This window comes from Chinchilla lanigera, unplaced genomic scaffold (genome assembly GCF_000276665.1).
Source record: "Chinchilla lanigera isolate Chin_1 unplaced genomic scaffold, ChiLan1.0 scaffold00002, whole genome shotgun sequence".
Classification (NCBI taxonomy): domain Eukaryota; kingdom Metazoa; phylum Chordata; class Mammalia; order Rodentia; family Chinchillidae; genus Chinchilla; species Chinchilla lanigera.
The window spans coordinates 2020262-2042403 of NW_004955403.1; the positions used below are offsets into that span (position 1 = coordinate 2020262).

Sequence of the window (22142 nt, forward strand, 5' to 3'; positions counted from 1 at the left end):
CCACGTGGGCGCGTCAGAGCTCCCCTGGAAGGCGTTCAGGAAGACCTTGATTGCGAGTTCTGCCTGGCTGCCTCCACTTCTCATTTCAACAACGTTGGGCACATTTTTCTAAACTCTTCTGAGCATAATAACAGGCAAGCGGCCCTGTAATGCAAGGCTATAATTCCACGGAGGGGTGCTGGCGGTGACATGTACCACAAAGTGGGAGTCCACGTGGTTGTCAGCAGACCCCCGGGGTGCAGTTGCAGCCCGCCCCGCCTCGTGCTTATTTTCCTTCATACGTAGATGTCCCTCGGCCTCTGCCATCTGCTCCCCTGTAGTTCTGGCCTCGTATTTCCCGACCAACAGAGAACACTTCGTCTCCTGTTGCTTGGATGATGGTCTCTCCCCTTGGCCTCTTACAGCTTTGATGTGGGGAGATTTCTGCTTTCTAAACGTACTGCACTCAGAGGCCCAGTGCTGCAGGGTCAGGCTACCCGTGGGCTGGGAGCTCAGGCTACTCAGGGTGACTACACAGGGCCTTGGTACCAGTGAGACCTTGGTCTCAGAGACTGGCTCCAGAGGCAAACGGACCTGAGGCTTGCAGGGACACCAAGGAAAAGCAGGTGGAGCAAAAGAGGATGAGGTCTGCACTCGGGAGAAAGGTTTCCCAACAGGGCTTTGTAAATCCGTGAGTCCAGGGTGAATCGATGGTGAATGTTGAATTTTTTTAAAAAATGTATTGCAGTAAGATACATTACCATCAGTTCTCCTCAGACGCCTCGTCTTCTCTTATCCCATTGCTCCCACCACTTTCCAAAGCAGTTCTGGAGTACTCATTCATGAGCTTCTCCACAGCGTGTGATCAAACATACAGTGAATGCTGCTGCTGAACGCCATCCAACAGAAAGGCGGGCTCAAGAAAACGGCAGCGCTTCCTCAGCCACCTCATTCAATGCTCTGGCATCGGGCGACTTCTGGCTCCTTCCCAAAGATAAACTGACCATGAAAGGGCAACACCCTGAATTGATTCAGGACATCAAGGCAGCCAGGACAGCACACACAAGACACTCAGGAAGGAGAACTTGCAGAGCAGCTGCAGACAGTGGTAAGAACGATGGGTCAGCGGGTGTAACGCAGGGGGGGTGAGTGGCAATGTGTCTTTTACTGTATTTTTAAAAATTTAAACATACATTGCATTTTAAAATCACACCTCCTATAAATAAGTACACACACCATCTGCATGTAGTGTTCATGAGTATTACATATATGTGTGATTCATGAAAGAGTAGAAATAATTTTAATACCTTTTAGCTAAGAGATCTTACTTTAATAATAATTTTTAAAAATTCAAGGTTCCATATGATTCAACCTGTAGATTGTGTCTTCTTTGAAAGATTGCTGTCTAACCCCAGAAGCATCGATGGGTGACATCTGTTGTCACTGCGGATTGCTCTACGTGAAGCCCCGGGCCTGAGAAATCTCAGCCCGAGGAGGTGTTGCAGGCTCGCTGACTGCCTGCTGTTCCGAAAGTCTTCAGCCGCGGACGCTGCCTTCCCCTCCCTGCCCTCCGCTGCGCCCTGACGGTCCATGTCCTGAGCGCCTGAGGAGCCGGCGCGGCTGCTTCTCCTGATGCCCGGATGCCTAGTTTATCCTTCACTGGGATGCTTCTTCCCGCAGGGCGCGGGGGCCTTGGAGGCCGGTGACGGTCATCTTCTCTCCGGGTGTTTTCATTAAATGCCGAGCACGTGTGCAGTTCAGGAATGTGGTCTGACAGCCCAGGAAAGGCCGGTGCCATTGCCCCGACCCCGGCCACACTAAGGGATTGCCCGCGGTTACTATTTGGACCTAGGCTTTGTGCGTTAAGGCCTGGGCCGTCCACAGCCGGGGCGCGGTCAGCGGGGCGGCCCGCAGGAGACAGGTGCACCCGAGTGTCGGGGATGAAGGTGAGCTGGGGGTTGGGTGACCCCGAGCATGCGGCCCCCAGCCTCCTCTCCTAGCCCCGGGCCTCGTTCCGCAGCCCTTCCGCAGAGTCTGCCGCAGGCCGGGGACACGGGCTCCCGCGCCCCGCAAGCGCCCTGCCCGCCGCCCTCGGGTGCGCTTCTCTGCAGGGCACGGCTTCCCACCCGCGTGCCTTCCAGCCACGCAACCGCGTTCCATTTCTCCCCAGTGTCATCGCCAGAGCCACTTCACACCCAGCTTTTAAAATCCCTTCCCGCACCCCAGTTGTTCTCTCCTTGTGAGCAGTTTCTTTCCCTTTCGCAACATCTACTGTACCTCTTGGGTCTTATTTACTCTTTCAGTTTCTTACACTAGGGAGACGGTACGGTGTTTACACAACTGGGATGAGAGCAAGGAGAAAAGAAAGGGGAAAATATATATATGCATACACAAGATAGCAAAGATAATTGTACCGCTAACGTCTATTGATGTAGTGAAAGGAACAGTTAATGCTTAATTTTTGGACCAATTTTGCATGCCTGTCTCTGGTAATCTGAACGACTGCTTTGAAGATAACAATATGCAATATAACAACCATTGTTAATTTCCCACCATCTTGTTTTGAAATTCGGTATCCTTTTCAATGTTTTAAAACTTTTTATTCTCTTTAAAATAAAATAAAAAATAATAATTAGGTCACAGACAACTTTTAGTGGGAAATTAAGATTTATACACAGAGACATATAACCTGTTCAGTTTGGGTTTATGACTGTAAATTTTGGTTTCCCTGTACCTTGTGGCACAGTGAAATAAATTACTTTATTGTTTCAAGGTTAAAAAAAAAATTAACAATGTCAGACACCCAAAAAAATTCCTTCCCTTTTTAATGAGGTACCTCTACATTTTTATGATTCAGTGTGAATTTTTTGTTAACTTCTAATTCCTTTTTCATATTGTTTGAAAGGCATATGATCCTTTTACTTTTTTTAGGATTTCAGGTTGAATTTTATAAAGAAAATTTGACATTTATTAATATATGGTTTTTCTTCTTTGACTATCACCATAACGCAGAGCACTAATGGAGGGTCTAACTAATCCTAGACCTTTGTTACATTTATTTTGGCAGAGCAAAAGCTTACTCAGTCGTGGTATAGTCTTTCATTTACTTATTTATTTATTTATTTATATGTAGTGCAGGCTGAATTCCTCCTGCCTCAGCCTCCCAAGCGCTGGGATTACAGGCATGCACCACCACGCCCTCCCAGCTGGTATTTTTTTTAATATATGGCTTCATATTCAATTTGCTAATATTGTATTTAGAATTTATGCATCCATATTCATGAATAGGGTTTCCTCTTCTGCATAGTGTTCAATGTTTTTTAGGTATTATGCTAATCATTTTAGAATTTCTTATTTTTTCCCCCCTCTGGAATAGCCTACAAAGATAATCTTTCCCTAGATGTTTTCATGAAATTTATGTATAACACGAGCAAGGCTTGACATATTTTCTGAGAAGTATTTGTTCAACAACTTTAAAAGTTATTCCTACCTTTATTTTTCTCATTTGCCATTTTTTTACTAAATAGACTTTGGTAAAGTTTATAGTTATTCGATTCATTCTTTCAGAGTTGTTCGCTTGATTTGTATGCTTTTTGTTATTCCTTAAATCCCTCCACATCAGAATTTGTTCTCATTGGGAGGCTAATAACCCGTCTGCCTGGGCCGGGCTGCGCCCTCGGCTTGGGGACCGCGTGGCCCGAGGCACCCCGCTAGGGCCGCCTCCTGTGCCCAGGGTCTCCGCAGGCGGCATCTGCGCGCCAATCTCCAGTCTGGAGGGAACCACAAAACATCTGAATCGCACTGATCACCTTGCGGTGCAAAACTCCTTTTTGCCTTCCGATACACCCGACTTTATTTTCATGATAATGCCTTCCTTTCACCTTGTTTGTGCCACTCCTACTGCTTTATGCTTAAATTCTACTTGCATAGTATTCATATCGACTTTATTCAAAAATGAATTCACCTGAGACAGCTTGCCCTACTCCTTTACTTTCAATCGCTTTGGTTGTTTTATTATATTGTCTGACAGCTAGTGCATTACTGAATTTTTGTTTGATTTAGCTGAATAGCTTTCTAAACATGTATTTGCTTTAAAAATATAAAAATTGTTTCATTTTATTTTTATTGTAAAAATAATGTATATTTATTATTAAGTAGTAAATCAATAATAAAAATAAAAAGAGGCAAACTTTTCAAAAATTTCTACCATAGTAATAAAAATAAATATTTTTTGCGACAAGTCACACTGATTTATGTGAAGACGCCTCATTTTAATCAGTAGAATTGTATTTTTTCCACTCAAAACTGTTCAACTTTTCCAGATTATTTAATATAGAAAGTCTTTTGTAATTGCTGCATGCAGCTCTCTTCCTCCTCGGTAGGGAAATTAACTGATTTATGTTTGAAGTATTCATTGCTATGTTCCATTTTTATCAAATCGTTTTACTTTTTTGCTTATGTTTCTCTATTTCTGTTTTCCTGTATTTAGCTGTACCGATTGTCTACTTGTCTTGATTTCTTCCAGTGTTTTAAGCGTTACAGACCTTGGCTCTATTCTTATGATTCATTCTGCTCTGGGCTGGCTCCTGCCGTGGTACCTGCTCTGAGCTTTATGATTTCTTTTGAATGCTTTAAAATTTAAAATTTTTTTCTCTAGGAGTCTTAAGAATGAGGCTGTATTTTATCTCAACAAAATGAGAATAGACATATTTAATGATGACCTCTCACTATGCAGATGCTAATAAAGTAATCTGGAAGTCATAGTTTCTTATATTTTTAACTTAATATACTCTATGTTTCGGAAAGTTTTCATTAAAATTTGCCGTAATCTTCAAAACTACCTTAACAGTGTTCATTTCGTTATGACAATGTATTTTACCGATCTACCTGCCATTTTTTCCTAATCTTTGCAAAATTCTCTTTTAGGATTTATTTTTGGTATGGCTTGACCATTGCCTCAGGTTCCTTTCTCTGGAAGATGTGTGGGGTGCACTTTTAAATTTTAACTCATTTTGTAATATTTTTATTTCACTCTAATAGATAAATGATAGTTTGGCTTGCTGGAAGATTACAATTTTCACTCTGAAATCTTTCAACTTGCTTTGCATATCAAAGTCTTTTTTAATAAGTCACCCCCCCACACACACACAAACACATGATGCATGCACCACTAGATATATGCTTACATGGTATACGGGGGATTCTTTGTGGTGGATGTCTCTGTCTCTCTCTGTCTCTGTCTCTCTCTGTCTCTGTCTCGCTCTCTGTATCTCTGTCTTTCTCTCTCTCTCTGTCCCTGTCTCTTCATCTACAGTAGTAAAAGAGCTCGATCCTTGTAGCCAACACACATCCTCTCTCAGGAGGGTCGCCTTCTTTGTGTCCTGATTGTCTTGGTGGAAATGTCACTTTCAGCAAGCAGAATCAGCAGGGCCCCAGGTGGCTCTGGACTGGCCCTGAGGCCCTCCCTCGGTTCACCCCTCCAAAACCACTATATAAATAGGACCCTTTTCTAGCACCCAGAGGTGAACCTGACGTGATTCAGGGCTGTCTCTGGAGGAATCAGCGTGTATGTGTGAGCGTTACTTGCTGGCCACCTGTGGTCGGAGCCCACGGCAGCATCTATCCCCATGGCATCTGCTCATCGATGCCTGCACAGGAGCTGTGACAGAACCTGTCCTCGACTCCGCGATTCCTGCGGCTGACTGCCTGATGCATGAGGGCTTCCTCGCCGTGGTCTCTCACACAGTCCCACTCACTGGCGAGGCCTGGCTCGGTCATGGGGCTAAGGGGGCTGAGTGTCCAGGCAGCGGCCTCTTATGCCTCAGGCCCTCAGGGCTAAGTGTGGCCTCATTCCCCAGCCCAGTGGCCGGGACTTGGGGGACTGGACTTCCTGCATGGAGCTCAGGCCCAGGAAAATACCAGCGGTGCAGCGGCCAGGTCTCACACAGGCTGGGACTCTACCACACAGCAGTCCTACTCTAATGCTAACCCTACCCCTACCCCTACCCCTAACCCCAGCCCAGACTGGAGGGGTGGAGGGGCCGCCCACCTCCTCCTGGGGGTGCACTCGGAGCAGAGGAAACCAGGGGCTGAGGCAGGAGGGTGCTTTGGTGGAGATGGTAGAGATTTCAGCACATTTAATAAAACTGACACAGCATGGGAGAGAGAGAGGGGAGAGAGGGGAGACAGGGAAAGTCCCTCTCTCCCATGAGCAGTCTCAGCTCCCAGAGCAAACCTCTCTGATATGTTTGCTTTTCACTTATATGCATTTCTATCTTCATGCTTACATTTAAATGTCACTTATTAGCAGTTTGCACTGAAATATAATAGTCGAAGTTAACTTGTGCTTTGCCTATTCTCCTACTTGACTTTTTCAGTGTTGGGGATGGAACCCAGGGCCCTGTGCATTCTAAGCAAGTGCTCAACCACGGAGCCACACTCTATGCTCAACTCAAATTTTTTTCTGAAGTTCTGCTTCAGGAAACTATCCATAGTTGTGTTCCTGCATCTTGGCCCATCTTCCTGAGGTTGCATCCCTTGACTTCCTACCACAGGCAGTGCTGATTGGTTGTTCGGCTTGCTGTGGAACTGCAGGCTTAACATTATTTTCATTCGGATCCTTGAAGATATTGCTTTTTTGCCTTCTAGCCCCTATGACAGTCTTGTCTAAATTCTTTCTCTCTAGAAGATTTATGAAACTTCTCTTCAATTTAGTATTTTGAAGTTTCACAAGATGTGAGCATATGTCAATATTTTTCATTTATCCGGTTTATTACTTGGTCGGCCCTTTAAATTTCATGAAATCATCTTATTCCAGCCCTAGGATGTTCCTTGTATTATTTTCTCAAGATCTCTTTGTTTTTCTCCTCTTTGAATCTTCTGACATGTGTTGAACCTGCTCCACTGGTTCTCCCTGCTTCATCTCCGCCCATTTGTGGATGTGAGATATTTTCTGACACAGTCGCTCCCCTTTCTGCTAATCCTTTCATTAAGCTTTTTTTGTTGTCAGTTATTTAATATTTATCATTTAAATTTATGTTACATTTTTAGCTTTCAAGAATTTTTTTTTATTTCCTGGTAATCATTGGTGATTGTAGTACATTTTTGCTTCATTAATAAAATATAAAGGTATCACCAGTTTATTCTATGATATTCTTTGAAATTTCTCCTTTGTTCTTTCCTTACCATGGGGTTAGTTTGACTTGTTCCTCTTCATCCATTTTCTGTTGTTATTTTTCCTTAAATAATAGTACTTCTTGATCATATGTTAATAAACATGAATGAAGAAATATATTTCAACACATAGGAGTAGTAAGTTGCCTTAGGTTTTCTCCGCCTTATAGATTCTGTTTCTTAGCAGGTCCCTCCCTGAACTGCATGGCTAGGGTGAGCTTGGATTATGGCCCCATGTGTTGACAGCAAACTTCTCTCCCATGCACAGCAGGGACCAAAGCTGGCAGGCAGTTACACGGGATGCAGCCAGCCTGCCAAGTCCAAATGAGGGTGTTCATTGTACAGGTGACAGCTCTGAAGGACACCCATCCTTCCCAGACGTGCACTCCCATTTCATAAGTTTTATGTGGTTATTTTCATTTGGGCCTATTAGGGTAGTTAATAAACAGTTTGATAGGAATTCTCAACTATTTCTCTCGATTTCTGCCTTACTTCACCAACCACTCTCTGTTGACTCCTGATGGCTCTACCATCAGGATACAGAAGCACTTCCCCTCTTGCATTATACACAGTTTCCTCTTGGCTTTGTTCTCCAATGGATCCTGCCCAGCTCTGATAGGTCAGACATTAATCAAAATATCTCCTTTTCTTCTGGCCCCACCACCTATCCATCCCCCCTTCTGCATTACAATATTTATTGAGTTTTGAAAGAAACATATGAGTTTATTTTATTGTTTTGAAATGGAAGCTCTATTATATAATTCAAAATCTATTAATTTTATAAAGAAAACACACGAAATGTATTCTTCTTTTTGGCACCGAGAATCAACCTCAGGACCTTGCACCCGCCAGGCACTGAGCTAAATCCCTGGCCCCACAAAGTGTATTCTGAGGACCATGAATTCACTACAGTTCAGATCTACTAACATTTGCTGAATTCCAGGGAAGGAGGATGATTGTGCTAGACACTGGAGATGAAAGGCTGGCCACGCCTAGCTCCTGCTGTTGAGAAACTTCCAAGTCATCGGTGGAAGGCCTACCAGAAAGATAGACAATTTTAATCCAGCAGCAATGCCACGGAAAAGCACATGCAGGAGAGAGACTGGAGGTCAGGTGAAGTCACCCCTTCTAGGGGCCTTGGCAAGGGCATCTGAGTTGAGGGAGAGGTGTGGAAGGATGAGGAGGAGATGGGTGGAAAGCAAGAACGAAGAGGACAGAACATAAACAAAGGCTGCAAACCAGGTGTCCACAGCTTCGCAAGTAACTCAGGGCTGCAGGAGCCGTGGGTACTGGGTCCTGGAGTTGGCAGCAGGTGGGAGACCCAGAAAAGAATCAGGAGACAGACTTCAGAGGACCTGACAGCCCCCACCAAGGTGCAGAGCTATGTTTTGGAAACCACTACAGTTCCACTCCAGAACCAGGTTTTCCTCTCATGCAGAGGTCTTGGTAACAGCATGGACAGAGATCTGGGTACAATTGGAAGCTGGGACATCAGTTAGGAGCCTGTGGTAGTGTGTACGACCTCGGAGAAGGACGACCTAGTGTAAGAGGTGGGTGTTACAATAATTTGGGCGGATGTTGTAGGTAAAATTAGTAAGACCTGTTAATCCGATTTGGCAAATGAGGAAAATAGATGCATCAGCACCGGCTTCTGGTTTTTGGCTGAAAAGGATGAAGATATCTCCAAGTCTCACCAGGAAAGCATGAGGGAGAATACTGTGGAGGAAGCAAGTGGATTAGCTTCTCCACAGAAGCAGAATCAGTAGGTACACTCCTTTGATAAATCTCCTAGATGCATACGCAGACCCCTGTGCACGTACGCGTAGAAAAGACCTGCTACAAGAACTGGCTCCCACGCTGATGGAGGCAAAGAACTCTGTGATCTGCTCTTCACAAGCTGGGGATGCAGGGAGGCCCAGCTGCGCCGCCTGTGTTAGGAGGGAGTTCTGTTCTGTTGGAATGTTTCCTGGAAGTACCTTCACAGGCAGGCGCAGAAAGGATGTTCAGTGAGCTATCTAGGTGTCTTGCGGCCTGGCTAAGTTGGTGAAGAAATTAATCATCACAGAAAGAGAGTCACTTTAGACATGCTGCATTTATTGTGTGTGTTCTTGCTGCCCTGGGGATTGAACCAGGGACCTGGACCTCCACATGCTCAGGGCTTTGCCTCTAAGCGGCAGCCCTAGACCTGATTTATAGTTCTTATGGAGAACCAGAAGCTGTTGCTTAAGTATTGAAGGCACAGACTTAGAGTTGTACATGTGTAGGTGCAGAAACATTTTGAAAGTTGGGTAGTTCACTGGAGAATTCTGACAAGAACTGTCTGAAGGGAAGAGAATAATAAAGTTGCAGAGGAAGACCCAAGCGGGTGTGACGTCATAGACTCCGTTATGGGGTAGTGACTGCATAGAGCTTGTTATGGGATAGTGACTTCATAGAAGGTTAACTGTGGAATAGTTTCAAGGGGGAAAAAGTAGTCCCAGCATCAAGTGCTGTGCCCAGCGTAAGTAAAAACTTTAAAAACCCATTTATTCAGTGATTGAGAGACAGGTGATGCTTCAGGGAAACATCCCAGCCTAAGTCAGACTGCAGAGCGATGAGATGGGAAACAGGTACATATCAAAACAGTTTATGGTGAGTGAAAGGAAGTTAAAAATTCATAGTGGACAGAGACGTCAAGAGAGACCTGGCCCACCCACCACTGGGGCCCCGCAGAGAAAGAGGGCTAAGGAAGAGGGGTTGCTGGGACTGAGCAGGGAAGAGGGGCGAGCGGGGCTGGAAGGAGAGGGGCTGGCACACTGGTCTCCAGCGGGGACCCATCCCCGAGTCCAGAGGGAGCAGGGAGGAGCACACCGTGTCAGCCCGGAGGTTGACCTGCGTGCAGTGCAGTATATTACCTCGAGAGCAGTTTAGTTTGCCCCACCAATCAGGACAGCAGTAATTTTGAAATGGAAAATGAATTTGTAGCTCCAGTGGGTGTTTCCTCTTTTGGGAATTTATACAGACTGACACACACTGGTTCCAGGAGTCGTGATGGACTTTGCCCCATCCTGGAACACAAAGTGTCAGGCGAGTGCTGTGTGTGTAAACAGGTGGACACGTCCACGGATTTATTTTTTATGAGAGCAGAATGTACTTAGGCTTCAAAACATCGTTTGTAATGAAAAGTCACAGGTTGTTAAATTCAATTTGCCGAAATGCAGTGACTTTTTTAGTCCTGTCTTACCGTGAGATTTCAATTTGATCTGTCGTGGCATTTAACATTACCGCGAGGTAGGTGAGGTTTGAGCCCTCTAAGCAACTGCCCACAGAATTGGTCTCCAGTCTGCTCTCTTTTACAAGTGGCTTTGGAATAACAGAATCTGCTCTAAGGCCTTACTTTAAGTGAATTATCAAACAACGGCACTTCTTGTCCTAGGTCATTGCAAACGTTCAGATTTGCCTTGTATCAGCTCCAATACCTTTTAGACCACAAAGTGGTCTTGGGAAGGAAGGCTCACAAAGAGAGGTTTCAGTCCTGACCTGGGCCACTTACCTTTAGATTTTGACCTAATAAAGAAATAAAATATGTTCTTATTTCACCCATGGGTGGGTTTATTGTGTTTCTCAGAGGAAAATTTAATGCTGATTGTTTTAAGACTGCTGTCATATCATAATATTGCATAGTATGTGTGCAAAGATTTGAATTTTTATGATGAAAAATAATTTTATTTTAAAGTACTTGATTTATTAAAATCTAGTGAATTGCAGTTATTACTGTATGACTAGAGAGCTGTCAGAATTATTAAAACCTATGAAGTTATGTGAAACAGCAGTGCTTTCTAAAACATGTTCCATAGGATGAAATTGTGAAAAAAATTTTTTTTTTTTTTTTGGTTTTTCTCTGGTACCGGGAACTGAACTCACGATCTTGCGCTTGCCAGGCAGGCGCTTTTGCCGCTGAGCTAAATCCCCAGCCCCTTTGAAAAAAGTTTTTAAGGAAAAACACAAACCCTAAATTTTTCTCCTTGCCTCCTTCTCTTGCAGATTCACAAAGAATTAAATTAGTGCATTAAATGTTATGAAAATTTTTCAGAGGTTAGAGGTCTCATCCCTTCTGATTTCAAAGCTTATTTAGACACCACTGTGCCTAAAGTAGTGTTGACAGGGTACAAAGGCCACACAGACCGACGGGATGGAGTAGAAGCACAGAAGTCCCTCACCTACGTAGAAAATGATGTTTGACAAGGGTGACAATGTCTCTCAACGGGGAAAGGACAATCTTTCCAGCAAATAACATCAAAATAACTGAGTGTCCACTGCAAGAAAATGAAGTATCACTGTTTATGTAATGTACAAAAATCAACTCAAAGTGGATTAATGATCGAGGCATGAGATTTAAAACATACTGCTCATAGAAAAGAAAAATAACAGCGGAGAAGCGTCACAACATTGAATTTGGTAATGACTTCTTTGTAACAAAAGAGAAAGTCCGTCAGCTCTGAATTGAGTCACTTTAGGCAAGTTCTTGTCCATGTACTCCAGTCTTTCAAGGACGGCAATATCAAATCATCAGCATACGTCGAACTCTGGACATAGTGCAGGCTCTCTGTAAACTTGCTGCCACTACAAGCTCTGCTCTGTGGTAGCTGTGGTCTGTGACTATTTTTTCCCTTACTGTGATTCTTTGTTCCCTGTAAGTTTATTGGTTCTAACAGCTCTAATCATCCAAGCTGCTATAATCACCTCTTCTTCTCTCCTTCTCTCTGTTGCTTTTCTGTTCTTCTGTGCTTTTTCTATACCCTCAACTCTGTTGATGATGATCAATGTGTTATTCACATTACCAGCCAATTACAGAATTGCTCTTTTTCAAGAGATAATATTTTTGTGGGTTCCCAGTTTCTTCTCTTTTTTTTTTTCCTGCAAAGTATGTGTCTTTATCATTTATTGGAACTCTAGCGATCCTCAAAAAAATAGTTTTTGAACTTTTCAAGACTTACTCTATTAGAGATTACAAAGAGCAGCAGAACCGCCAACACATGGTTTCAATCCTAATCAGGTCAATATCCTTCCCAGTGTTAGTCGAGATCCCTCTAAAAGCGAGCTCGAGACAAAGGGCCACATGCAATGTGTTTATATGGAAAGAGATGCCAGGCACACAGAGAAGACGGAGCAGTAAAGTCAGGAAGGGAAGGGAAATACAGAGAAACATGGTCAACTGAGGCAGGTCACTGGGGACTACTTCTGCGGTATCTTCTAGGAACCTTAAGAAATGCATCTCAAAGGAAGAAAAGAAGTATTGACCTTCAGCTCTCATTCCATTTCAGTCCTGGGGACCCTAAAGGCATCAACATTCCTTCATTTCTAGGTTTCCTATGTCTGTGTCTGTGAGTGTCTGGAGGTGTTTGTCTCCACCACGTCAGGACACTTTGGCACCAGAACTGATAGGTACACAGGGCGGGTCTGAGGTCCCGCCCGGGGAGAGCCAGCCAAACAGTGCAGATGACCACACGACGACCATGGTTGGCAGCAACTACTTACACAACTCAGAATAGCTTGTAATATTTTCAGTGTTTCTCCCAACACAAAGAAATGGTGTTTGTGGTGATGGACCAGCCAACTTCCCTGATCGAGGAAATATATTTGTTTATATGTCATATGCCTTTACTGAAATATCACACTGTACCTCAACTATGTGCCAGTCAAAATTTTAATAAATCTAAAAAAAAAAAAAAACCGGCATAGGAGATTAGGAAACTCTGGTACTTGATGACCATGCAATATTGAATAGCATGATTTACTGAGCTGGGGACCCAGCAGCAGTGTGTGCAGGGCTGGTTTCCCCAGCCAAGGCCACAGCAGGAATCGATACTGAAGCAATCCACCCTTCGCACTGCGCAGATCTGCTCGTGTTCACCCTACATCCAGCCTTTCACAGATTCCTCCTCAAAGTGGTGGCTAGATAAACTCTCAAAGACCTAAGGTAGCAGGTAACTGAACAAGCTATGTCACTGAAATTAAAGCTGATTTTGATGCCATATTGGACATCAGTAGTCTAAGTTCTCCATCTGTCATTCTGGATTTATCCACTTTTGGCCAGAACAGTGGTGAGTCCAGCTGCGCGCAGAGCAGAGTGATGCAGATCCCCTCTCTGGACAGGCCTGAGTTCTTCCACCGGGAGCTGCAGTAGTGGTGACCTGATATTCATTGTTGCCATGAGTTGTGGAATTGAGAGCAGATAGTCCAGCGAACCCTCTGGATGAAGGTAAGATATTTTTCTTTCTTTCTGGACTGTTTTTTTTTTTTAGCAGCAATCCTAGATGCTCATGATAACCAAGGTGTGTAACCTTGTTAAAAAGATACCTGTTTGCCAGCCACCTACTATAACAAGAAACTGTGAATGACTAGATGTCAGGTGTTACTTCAGACAGAGTGAATTCTTGTGGCACCATTATATGGCAGTGCTGTCTTCTGGGAACCGGGACTGTTAATACAGCAGAAACCTGTGGGAGAGTGGGAATTCGAACAATGGGTCACTGGAAATGCGTCTCAGAGAGAGAAGGAGCAATGTTTGACCTTCAGCTTCTGCGCCCCTGGGGTAGATTTGAGTTTTCCACGGTGAGAAGTGCCAAAAACTTCTAGTTTAAGAAGCACGGCACCAAATGCTGCATTTTAGTCAGTGCATGCAATGAGTCCTGGAAGACGATGTGCTCATTTTGACACCATTCTCAGGCTACAGATTGTTGTTCTGAATTCGCTACCTTGTTTCTCTGTGGATTTGGTAGGACCTAGTTCACGGGAAGCTATGGGACTCAGACCCTGCTAAAGGTTGGTAGAAGTTTGGATTAATTTTGCAAAGATAGAATGATCCTCTGAAGCAGAAAGCAAAGCTTTGCTCTAGGATGGAGAATCTGCTGGGACAGCCCTTTGTGGCTTGCCAGAGACTCCACAAAATGTCTTTCCTTAGCTTGGCCTCTCTCTTGCCATTGGCTTTGCCAGCTTACGTGGTCTGAGTGGTGGAGTGAAGTTGCTGAGGACTCCTCGCTTGCTATAGATTCACTGAAAACTGTCGCTTCAGGGTTACCTGATGAATATAATACGCACAAATGTTGTGCATGTTGGTTTCAAAGTCCACAGAGGCCTTGACAAGCCTTATATTTTATCCTTGTCTTATGGTGTGAGAGCTGCAACAGCTTGTATTTTTGTCTTAGAAGGGATTTCCCAGAACTGCCCAGATCTTTGGATCCTTCCGGTGCCCTCTACTGTGGGAGGCTTCTGCGTCTGCAAGCTTTTCGGCAGCACAATGCTCTCCAGAATGTGGAGATGATCAAGGTCCTTGCAGAGTCTACTTTGGCAGAGAGCAATAGCGTTAGGACGGCTCTGAGGCACCGTGTGTTACGCCTTCCCCAGCTGAGTGAGCACTTCCACAGCCCCCTTATTAAGTGGATCCAGAAGAGAGCACCAGTTCAGCAGCTGCACACGACCTACCAGAGGAGCATCGATCTAGACCATTAAAATGCTGCATTCTCCACTGTAGCCGTTACCAAGCTGCCACTGTTTCGTCGTGCCCCATCTCAGTTTTGTAGCAGCCAAAGAGGTAAACCAAAGGGGCACGATGAGGAATTTCACCCTGCACCTCCTAATCGTGGTGCTCACCTCTGTGAACTCCTCCAGAATGTGTGATTGGCTGTGCGTTATTGTCCTGGTTGCATGAGAATAATTTCACAGTCCCCACTTAACCCTTTCTACCAAAGTGGGACTGACTTACACCAGAGAACTAATGGGAAGATACTATTGTTTACTAAAATTTCTTCTTAGCTCTTGCTATGGTGTCTTTGTGGGACACTATGCTCTAAATCATGGGTGGGTGCTAACATTAACCCTTTCTCACCCAGTCCTATTCTGGACTCCGCCTAACTCCCTGAAGGCTCACTTTTACATACATTCCTTGATTCCTGCCAAAGGAATTTAGCCAGACCGTGTAATTCTTTTCTGTAAAGGACTTGCGCTTTTAAGAGGGAATGCATCTTTGTGTTTGTACTCTTGGAGGCAGGAGGCAGAGACAGAGCTGGTCCTAGCTGCTAGGCCATTACCTAAAGAAAGTCTAGCCTTGGACATCTTTAGTATGGGGTCTCCAGGCGATGGAAGGTCACACTCCTCACACAAAAGAAGAATTTGCTTCAGCCAGCATGGAAAATTCAGTGAAATTTAGGGGTTCAGGATTACATTCCCAAATGTTCCCGTCCCAACTCATAGGACTCGGTTCTAGTCTCTCAGGGCATTGCTTTGGTCTAGAGAACCTGGGGATGTTATATGTTTGGTTATATTTACTCCTGGATAATCTTGAATCTCTAGATTTCATAAAATTCTTCCCTGCAACCTTGGGAGGTAAAGTCGATTCTCCTATTTTCTTTTCATAACAATTTCAAAGCAATTACAGAATGTCAGATTCACAATCTGTGTATTACCTTTTCCCCTACACGTTTGCAATGTCTCAACTGCTGCAGAAGCCCGTGTCCCATCCTCAGTGTGGCCCACAGCTCCGGGGACAGAAGTTGTGTCGTGATCTCCCACTGTCCACAGGGTCTTCTCTGCCGCTGTGCCACTGAACAGTGGTTCAGGTTCACATTCACATTCTGAAGATTTGCTTCCTGCACAGATGGTCCCAGCCTGGGTATCCCCACAAGTGGTGCTGAAATAATGGGATATATCTGAGAAATTTATTTAGCAACACTATCCTAGCAATCAAGTGTAGGGGAGTGAGATGAAGGGGAAGAAGGATGAATTCGTGTGTTGGCTGTTGCCATAGTGCATTGGTCTTAATCCCATGAAAACTTCCAATTTTTATGACAAGAATTTTAAAAGCGTCCACCCAGAGAAGTACAGAACCCCGTTAGTGTCAGTTCCCAAATTGGTCAGACGTGGGTTTGGGGTTGCACTGAACTCTAGATCCAGTGGACAGCACACCAGGATGAGCTGGAATTCCAGAGACGACAGGCAGATTATCAGTGCTGGCCCGGGGTGAAACTGTCTCTGGCTGCACTTGCGTGCACTTGGTCAGAAGCTATGAAATCAGTGACTGCAGCAGCAACTGGAGCAGTCAGCATGACTGACAGGAGGGACCTGAAGTGGGAGACAAGAAACGTCCTTGGCAACGCATTTGCGCAGCCCTCCAGGTGACCTTCCTGGCTTCCTGCAGTGTGCCTGTCTCCCCACAGAGCCCTGAGTCTCCTCCAGTCAGTCCTGGGCTCTGCCCCAGGCTGGCTTCCTCCTCAGCATGGCCCAGGTAAGGAAGCAGCAAGTCCTGGGGGTCGGCTCATTGTCTGCATCTCTAGATTTCGTAACATTCCTTCCTGCACCTAGGAAGGGAGGGAGGCTCTTTGATCCTCCTATTTTCTTTTCAGTTACTCACTGGGCAACACCGGCCAGTGCTGCTGCCATTGTCATCACCGCCCATCCCCACTGCTGAGCTGCCGCGCTTACTGGTGCTTCCCGAGGTATCCAGGCGTTCCCAGGTGCTCAGCCCGCGCTGCAGGATCTGTGGTGCGCAAGCAGGGATCCCCCTCAAGTGCACAGCACTTAGAGACTGGCTGCTCTCCGCTGCCTCCTTCCACACCCCTCACTGTGCACGCTGGTGCCCTGGGCACCAGGGAGAGCTCCGCTTCTCTGCGGGCTTTGTTTCACTGTTACTTGACCATTTGTCCTTACGGCCTTGCTTGCTGTCATGGTTGTCATTTATGCATCACCCACCTGTAGTCTGCCGCTGTTGACTGCCTCGATGATGTCTCCAGGCCGTGCCCGTCCCACAGGATAGCCATGCTCGGACCGTGGCCATTTTCAGTGAGTTGGGTCAGGGTGGGCGTGTGGGGCCAGGCCTTCCTCAGTCAGTGAATGAGTGGGGTCTCCTCCCTGGGAGGTGACTGTGGGGACAGCAGGGGCCAGCCCCGATCTGTGAGCTGTAAATCTTCATGCTGGACTCTTCTAATCAGGACGGATGCATTGTGCTCTGTCTTGGGGATGAAAGGAGACACAGAAATGCATTTTCCAGTTTTACTAATTGCTTTTTCCTCTCTGTTGACTTGCGTATTTGTGTATCTTGAATATGACAACAAATAATGAATGGATAAGAATTAAATAAACTTCAGGCTTTTAATTCACAATTAACTGTGTACTTCATTCTATTAACCCAGTTAATTCTCCACAATTAAATTAATCATCTTCTTTATATATCCTGATTTATTATGTGAAATACTACCAAATATAGTATTTTATTGTGCTTTATATTTTACAAGACCCTTTTATATCCATTGCTGTGTGTAATTCTCACAGTCACTGGTGGAATTAGGCGAGACTGAGCGGAAGCCACTCTATATGTGGAGAAGTGACTGAGCCTGTGTGCCCAGTCCTACACTTAAAAATTAGCAATGTGCTTTGAAGATGGTCTGCCTTCCAGAGCTCATGTTGGAGTTTAACCCACTGTAAGGTTTTACCCAGGTGGCAACAACCGACTGGTGTTTAGAGGTGACGCGGGTCACATAAAGGGTCTGGGGGGAGCCACTGGTGCCGAAGCCTGGTGACTGCATAATAAGAGGGGGAGACATGAATGTGCACCATCTCTCAGCACGCGATGCCCCATACCCCTCAAGGCTCTGCCAGCACGAAGGCCAACCCATGGCTGCTTGACTCGGACCATGACAGGGAGCCAAAGTAAACCTCTGTCCTTTGTGACTTACCCAGTCTTTGGTGGTGAGCTACGAACAGCCGAACCCTCCCTCTTCGGATTCCCCGTCAAAGGTGCCCTTGGTTGTCCTTCACTGTAGCATCACGTTTGTGATGCCCGTGCACCAGTGAGCTCTGGCTTTGTGCGTTTCCTCTGGATGTGTTACAGGACCCTGGCAGGACATGTGCAGCACGCGCACACTCATGGACACAGTCTGTGATGAGCAGAGTCGTGAGATGTGCAGGAAGGGCTCGGGCAGCCGAGTTCTACTATCTCTTATTTCTTAAATTCAGATCATCTTTTTAAAAATCTTACCACACCACCTGGGGAAGATTTCTTTGCTTTCATCATGCTGTCAGCCACTGGTAGTGGGCATTTCTCTTGCACTGCCGACCCCGGACAGCCGGCCCCTGCAAGGCGGGCTGCCCCAGGCCTGCGTCCGCCCCACTGCCGAGCGCAGGGCCTCTTGTAGGCATTCGGTACAGTCGTCAGTTGAATGAATCAACATTTGGAAATTGAATTTTAGCTTATAATTCTGAAGACATCACATCTTATTATTCATGGTTATATTGGATTAGAGGCCTTGAACAATTGAAAATCAAATTTTAGTTTTCAGTTTAGGGCATTAATATTATCAGAGCCAACCTAAGGCAAAATGATGAAGTAGGCCAAGACAGTCTTAGTGATCCTACGCTGCTGCTCTTCCCAGAGACGCTCGGTAGCAAGCACGTAATCCATTCACCTAAATGTTCAGAATTGCTAACCACAGAAATAGAGACGTTGAAAAAGCCAGAACTGGATAGTAAGGACTTAATGAAATAGAGCTAATAAAACAGATTTAATGAAATCTAAGGTTCTCTTCTGCAAGCAAGCAAATGTCTTTGAAAAGTAAACAGGGCTTGTTTTAGTTCACATGACTCAAGCAGGACCGTAGGAGAATAAAATATTTCACTCGGCTCCAAAGTGGATTGTTTTCTTATCTGTCACTGGCCAGCTGGATTTATTGCGATTGCCACCCATGCCAATGACTTCGTTGAAAATATCATACTTGAATAGCACATTTAGGATTTATTACAATGAGGATATATTTTACACATGTACCTCTTCGTATGCAAGTGACATTGTATTTCTGTTTGGGGGACAGTAAACAATTTGTACAATAACATTAAAATACATATTTTGTGCTAGTGTAATACAAATGGTAGATACTTGCTATTATTGGAGTAAACTTTGAATAGATACCAATTTTTGTTCCTTTCATCATTAGCAATTAGGAATTGTATGGACGTTTGTGCCTCCACAGTAGAAGGGAGCCTGGACATTTTGATGTCCGTGTGAGCTCCCAGTTCCGCGGCATGAGAGGGAGTGGGACAACTTCACTGCCGAGTTTTGGGTGACCATATTTCCCAGAAGATGAAGTTCCATGCCTGAGTTACACCTGTTTCCAACTTTTTAGAAGGCGATTCATTTTTAATCACTGCACCCCATATTTTGTTTATGCCACATATGTTCAATCTAATAATTTATTTTGTTCACTTAGTGCAATTTTCTTAAGACTCCTTCTGTTTTCTCCTTTTCAAGCATTAAAGTTACCATGGAAATGGTGCCCTCGGCATGATGGGATTGCAGAAGTCTCTCTAGCTGCACTTGGTGGGGTTTTAAGATTCAGACTTTGTCATGGGTGAGAAAAATCAAGATTGGCACTCAGCTTCAATATATGTTTCAGCACATTAATTACAGAAAACTATGTTTAGGTAACATTTTGATTGATAATTAAATGATGGGAGAAGGCAAGTTAAATCTTAATGCTCTACTAGTAATGCTGATTTGTTCATATCATACTTCCCTCACAGACTGCCCTTCAGTTAATCTCCATATCACTGATATATGAATCGAAGGCATCTATACCACAATTTATTATTTCTCTATGTGCCTCTATTTGAAAAATTGAAACTAAGAAAATCTGACACATCATTGACAATAGTACTAGCTGGTGTATAATAACAATAAGCATTTATAAAATATATTCTACCATTTATTGCTATTTCTGTATGGGTAGTACTTACACAATGGAAAGAGCTCATGGATTTTGGGTGTGTAGTTTCCTGATCTACTTTTTATCACTGCTATTTTGCCTTTTTAATAAATTCATTCAAATTGAACAATAGTCTGTAGTCTATTATGTCTAACTGCTTTTACTTAACAAAGTACTTTTGAGAGTTACATCTGCTGTTGCTTTCATACTAGATCATGTGTTTTAATTTCACCTACATGTTATGGGGAAGGGATATAGAATATACCACCCCAAAATAGGCCACTTTGGCAAGAATAATTGCTTTGAGCTGAAGAAAAGTGAAAATCAGCAGATGCAGGAATGTTTACCTGCCTGAGAGCAGGACATCCATTTCTCTGTGAAGAGGAATCAATGGCTTCCTCCACCCTTGCACCAGCTTGATGAGATCATCCTTGTCACTGGGGACAGACGGCTGGCACCAAGGCAAGTTTGCAGAATAGGCCTCACGAAAATAACTATCCTCTTCCAACATAAGCTGATACCTCCACACACCTCCCGCAGTCCCTTCCCACGCTTTATCATCCTAAAAGCCCCAGGCCCCTTCCCTTTGTTCCGTTATTTCTCTATAAATTGTTGCCCTGTGTTAAAACAGTCTATATGTCCCCAAATTCAATAGCATCTTTGGATCTTTAACTTCTTTTTTGTAAAGCTCCATTGCATATAACTTTAAAAATATTAATAAAATGTGGATATTTTCCTCATGATAGATAATCAGCCTTCTGTCAGTTTAATTTGCAAACCTTGACTCTTAAGGGTAGGAGGGTAGAAGAGAAGCACTCTTCCTCATCTACAATGGATTTACCAAAATCCATTTATTCATTCCAATGTACATTGTAGTTGGTGCCAGGTTTGGGCTATTGGGAATAAAGCTATCCTTAGGATTCATGTAGAAGTCTCTGTCTGGACACTGATGTTCATTTCTTTTGGATAGTTAGAAGTGAGAGTGCTGGGTTGTATAGAGAATGTGTGGTTGACTTTACGAAGATCATTTACACTACCTTGAAAGTCATCCCGTTGTGACTTCCTACCACTAACACCCAAGAGCTCTGAGGCTCACTTTATTATCCACACTTAGAAAGTTCCCTGTTCAGATGTTCATCACTCTAGTATGTTTTACCCATTTTTGGTTTTGTTTGAATTTCATTTCTGTGTCAGATAATGGCATTGAATGTCTTTTTGCATGTTTATTGGTCATTTGTTCAACTGTTTTTGTCAAGTACGTTTTAATGTTTTGCTCACTTTTAATAGGGCATTTGTTCCATGAAATTGAATATTAAGGAATCTCTAGTCAATACCAGTGCTTCGTCACACAGATTTTATCCATTTTTCTACTAATCTGCAGCATGCCCTTTTGGTTTTTTTCTAATTGTGCGTTTGAAAAGTATGTGTAGGGCTGGGGATGTAGCTCAGTGGGACAACGCCTGCCTGGCAAGTGTGAGGTCCTAAGTTCAATTCCTGGCACGGAAATGAAGGAAGGAAGGAAGGAAGGAAGGAAGGAAGGAAGGAAGGAAGGAAGGAAGGAAGAAGAAAGAAGAAGAAAGAGAAAAGTACATGTACTTCATTATGGTGAGTTCAATTTTTGCTTTTATGTTACATATTTTTATGTTTTTTAACAACATTTTGCCTGCTTCAATATTATGAACATTTCTGCTATTTTTGAGATGTTTTAAAATTTTAACTTTTTTTATTTAGCTCTATCATACCTTTTTGAAACAATTCATGTGTGTGGTACGAGGTAAGAGTGGTTGTAAAGTTTTTCTATATGAACATTCAGTTGTTACAGAAACAATTTTACCAAAGACTGTTATTTCACAGTTGAATTAGGTAGGTACCTTTGGCAAAAATCAACTGCCAACATATATGTAACTCTATACATATATTTTGTTTTGGACTGAACTCTGGACTCGATTCTGTTCTATTAGTTCAGATTTCTAGCCGCTTGCAAATGCCACCCTATCCTAACTCTGTAGGCTGATAATGTCTTTCAGTCAGATGGGATGAGGCCTTCAGCATTTACCTTCTACAAAACTATTTTTTCTACCCTATACTTTAACATTTCCTTACAAATGTTAAAGCCAGCTTTCCAATTTCTACCCCCAAAAGAACCTTTTTGAGGTACATTTTAATAGCATTATAGACCTTCAGAAACAGGGCAGAAATAGTACACAGAGGTCCCACACACTCTTTGTCTGGATTCTCATTATGTTAACGTCTAACTTA

At 43.9% G+C, this 22142-nt stretch overlaps 1 long non-coding RNA gene across 2 annotated transcripts; it reads left to right on the forward strand.

Moving 5' to 3' along the window:
- Window positions 1–9589: 9589 nt before the first annotated feature.
- On the forward strand, window positions 9590–14808 carry LOC102011164. 2 transcript variants are annotated; one of them, XR_001233149.1, is made up of 3 exons: window positions 9590–9652; window positions 11176–13393; window positions 14340–14808. It is a non-coding gene; the product is annotated as an uncharacterized LOC102011164 (long non-coding RNA). The 2 variants fall into 2 exon arrangements; XR_001233150.1 differs by lacking the exon at window positions 9590–9652 and adding an exon at window positions 9665–9761.
- The last annotated feature ends 7334 nt before the right edge of the window (window positions 14809–22142 follow it).